General features: G+C 34.5%; 1 non-coding gene across 1 annotated transcript; it reads right to left on the bottom strand.

The window, feature by feature from the left end:
• Positions 1–2,398: 2,398 nt before the first annotated feature.
• On the bottom strand, positions 2,399–2,505 carry LOC131815373 (U6 spliceosomal RNA). The gene has a single exon (XR_009347689.1). It is a non-coding gene; the product is annotated as a U6 spliceosomal RNA (small nuclear RNA).
• Between the last annotated feature and the right edge of the window lie 2,100 nt (positions 2,506–4,605).

Here is a 4,605-nt window from a genome sequence, read left to right as displayed (position 1 = left end):
AATCGGCAAAGAAGAAGTCAAATTATCACTCTTCACAGATGATATGATACTATATGTGGTAAACCCAAAAGACTCTACTCCAAAACTGCTAGAACTTATACAGGAATTCAGTAAAGTGTCATGATATAAAATCAATGCACAGAAATCAGTTGCATTTCTCTACACCAACAAGACAGAAGAAAGAGAAATTAAGGAGTCAATCCCATTTACAATTGCACCCAAAACCATAAGATACCTAGGAATAAACCTAACCAAAGAGACACAGAATCTATACTCAGAAAACTATAAAGTACTCATGAAAGAATTTGAGGAAGACACAAAGAAATGGAAAAATGTTCCATGCTCCTGGATTGGAAGAATAAATATTGTGAAAATGTCTATGCTACCTAAAGCAATCTACACATTTAAAGCAATTCCTATCAAAGTACCATCCATCTTTTTCAAAGAAATGGAACAAATAATGCTAAAATTTATATGGAACCAGAAAAGACCTCGAATAGCTAAAGGGATATTGAAAAAGAAAGCCAACGTTGGTGGCATCACATTCCCGGACTTCAAGCTCTATTACAAAGCTGTCATCATCAAGACAGCATGGTACTGGCACAAAAACAGACCCATAGATCAATGGAACAGAATAGAGAGCCCAGAAATAGACTCTCAACTCTATGGTCAACTAATCTTTGACAAAGCAGGAAAGAATGTCCAATGGAAAAAAGACAGCCTCTTCAATAAATGGTGCTGGGAAAATTGGACAGCCACATGCAGAAAAATTAAATTGGACCATTTCCTTACACCATACATGAAAATAGACTGGAAATGGATGAAGAAGCATAATGTGAGAAAGGAATCCATCAAAATCCTTGAGGAGAGAACAGGTAGCAACCTCTTTGACCTCAGCAGCAGCAACTTCTTCCTAGGAACATCGCCAAAGGCAAGGGAAGCAAGGGCAAGAATGAACTATTGGGATTTCATCAGATCAAAAAGCTTTTGCACAGCAAAGAAAACAGTTAACAAAGCCAAAAGATGACTGTCAGAAGTTATCTGGGAGAAGATATTTACAAATGTCATACCAGATAAAGGGACAGTATCCAAAATCTATAAAGAGCTTATCAAACGCAACACCCTAAGAACAAATAATCCAATGAAGAAATGGGCAGAGGACATGAACAGACATTTCTGCAAAGAATACATCCAAATGGCCAACAGACACATGAAAAAATGCTCCACATCACTCGGCATCAGGGAAATACAAATCAAAACCAGAATGAGATACCACCTCACACCTTTCAGAGTCAGTCAATGACAGATGCTGGCGAGGATGTGGAGAAAGGGCAACCTCCTACACTGTACGTGGGAATGCAAGCTGGTGCAACCACTCTGGAAAACAGCATGGAGGTGCCTCAAAAAGCTGAAAATAGAACTACCCTATGACCCAGTTCTTGTAGTATTGGGTATATACCCTACAGATACAAACGTGGCATTCTGAAGGGGCACATGCACCCAAATGTTTATAGCAGCAATGTCCACAATAGTTAAACTATGGAAAGAACCTAAATGTCCTTCAGCAGATGAATCAATAAATAAGATGTGGTATATTTGTACAATGGAATACTATGCAGCCATCAAAAGAAATGAAATCCTGCTATTTGTGATGACGTGGATGGAACTAGAGGGTATTATGCTTGGCAAAATAAATCAATCTGAGAAAGACAACTATCATGTGATCTCCCTGATATGATGAAGTGGAGATGCAACATAGGCAGTTTCGGGCGTACGAAAAGAAAAATAAAAGAAGATGGGATTGGGAGGGAGACAAACCATAAAAGACTGAATCTCACAAAACAGACTGAGTGTTGCTGGGGAGAGGTGTGTTGGGAGAGGATGGTGGGGGTATGGACATTGGGGAGGGCAGGTGCTATGGTGAGTGATGGTGAGTGCTGTGAAATGTGTAAACCTGGTGATTCACAGACCTGTACCCCTAGGGATAAAAACACATTATATGTTTATAAAAAATTTTGAAAAAAAATTTTAAAAATCCATTAAAGAAAAAACACATATTGCAAGCCCAGAGCTAATCTCATATTCAATCAAAAAAAGTTTGAAAGTTTTCCTTTTAAAGATCAGAAAAAAGACAAGTGTGTCCACTTTCACTACTCTCATTTGACATAGTACTGGATGTCCTAGCCAGAGAAACAAGGAACACAAAGAAATAAGAGACTCCAAAAAAAAAAAAAAAAAAAAAGCAAGAAGTAAAATTTTCTTGTTTTGGATAACATGAACTTACATGTTAAAAAATCCTAAAAACTTCACAAAAAAATTTGAATAAACAAATTTAGTAAAGCCTCCAAATACAAGATCAATATATAAAAGACAAGAATTTTGTTTTGTTTCATTTTTTAAAAATATGGAATGCTTCCCAGTTTTTCATGTCATCCTTGTTCCATGATCACGCTAATCTTCTCTGCATCATTCCAATTTTAGTATATGAGCTGCCAAAGTAAGCACAAGACAGGAGCATTTTAACACTCTAATGATGAACTATCTGAAAAAATAAATAAAACCATCTAATTCACAATAGCATCAAAAATAATAAAATACTTAGGAATAGATTTAACTAAGAAGATGAAAGATCTGTACTCCATAAACTATGACATTGATAAAGAAATTGAAGGAGACACAAATGGAAAGATAGCTCATATTTATGAATGGTAAGAATTAACATTGTTAAAATGTCCATATTACCGAAAACCATCTGTAAATCCAATTCCTATCAAAAATCGAATGTTAGGGGCACCTGGGTGGCTCAGTGGGTTAAGCCGCTGCCTTCGGCTCAGGTCATGATACCAGGGTGCTGGGATTGAGCCCCGCATCAGGCTTTCTGCTCAGCAGGATGCCTGCTTCCTCTTCTCTCTCTGCCTGCCTCTCTGCCTGCTTGTCATCTCTCTCTGTCAAATAAATAAATTAAAAATCTTTAAAAAAAATCCAATATTATTTTTTTACAGAAGTAAGTAAAGAATCCTAAAATTTATATGAGACCATAAAAGACAACAAATAATCAAAGCAGTTCTGAGAAAGAATGAAGAAGAGAAATTACACTTCTTGATTTGAAACTATACTACAAAGCCCTCATGCTCAAAATAATAAAGTATACTGGCATAAAAACAGACCAATAAACAAGTAGAACAGAATTGAGAGTCCAGAAATAAATCCTTTCATACAGTCACCTAATATTTGACAGGGGCCCACATATGTAATGGGTAAAGATAGTCTGTTCAATAAATGATATTTAAAACTGAATAGTCACATAAACAGTATGAAACTGGAACCTTATATCACTCATAAGTCTTAACTTGAAATAGATTAAAGACTTAAAGGTGATGCATGAAACTAAATTTCCTAAAGGAAAACATAGGAAAAATTCTCCTTGACATTGGTCTTGCCAATAGTTTGTTGGATACCAGACCAAAAACACAAGCAAAAAAAAGCAAAAATAAATAAATGGTATTACATCAAACTAAAGTTTCTGCATTGCCAAAAAAAAAAAAAAAAAGAGAAAGAAGGAAAACACAATCCACAAAATGTAAGAAAACACTTACAAATCTTATATCTGAAAAGAGGTTAATAACCAACAGATACAAATAGAAAAAAATATATAATTAAAAAAATAGCAAAAGGATCTCAATAGACTTTTTTTTTCAAAAAAGTTATATAAATGACCAACAGGAGCATTAAAAAGTGCTCAACGTAAAAAACTCAGGGCAAAGTCATTTTGTTGTTGTTGTTGTTGTTTACCTCTGAAAAACACAGCAAGATATTACTACCCATTAGAATATATACTACCAAAAAATTGAAACTAACAAATTTTGGTAAATATTGGGGAAAATGGTGAACTTAGGCAATGTGATAGGGATATAAATTTGTATGGAAAACAGTATGGAGATTATTCATGTTATTAAAAGTAAAATTACCATATGATTCAGTAATCCCACTTCTAGGTATATATCTAAAGGAAACGAAGTCACTGTTCAAAGACATATCTGCACTCTTATGTTTATTATAAAATTATTAACTCTAAGCAAGAGATGGAAATAACTTCAGTATCCATTAATGGATGAATGATTAAAATAAGTATGGTAAATATATCCTATGGAATACTACTTAACCATGAAAAATTAAGAAATACTGCCATTTACAACAGCATGGATGGATCTTGAAGGTATTATACTAAGTGAAATATTTCAAAGATTTTATATATTTTTTTAATTTATGTGTTATGATATCCCTTACATACAGAATCTGAGGAAAAGGCAAACTAATGGAAACTTAGAGTTGAGTTGACAAGGGGTGAACCTGGGGTGGAGTAAGGTGGTCAAAGGGTGCAAACTTGCAACTATAATATGAAAAAGTTCTGGGGATCTAATGTACAGCATGATGATCATAGTTAATAAAATATACATACTTTTTTTATTGTGCTTCCCTTTATTAAACTTTGCATATATCACATTCTTACAAGTTGAAAGTTTACAGCAATCTTGTATAAGAGGTCTGCTGCCACCATTTTTCTAACAACATTTGTTCATTTTGTGTCTCTCTGTCACATGTTGG

Source organism: Mustela lutreola, chromosome 14 (genome assembly GCF_030435805.1).
Source record: "Mustela lutreola isolate mMusLut2 chromosome 14, mMusLut2.pri, whole genome shotgun sequence".
In the NCBI taxonomy this organism is placed as follows: Eukaryota; Metazoa; Chordata; class Mammalia; order Carnivora; family Mustelidae; genus Mustela; species Mustela lutreola.
This window is presented reverse-complemented; position numbering and strand designations above follow the sequence as displayed.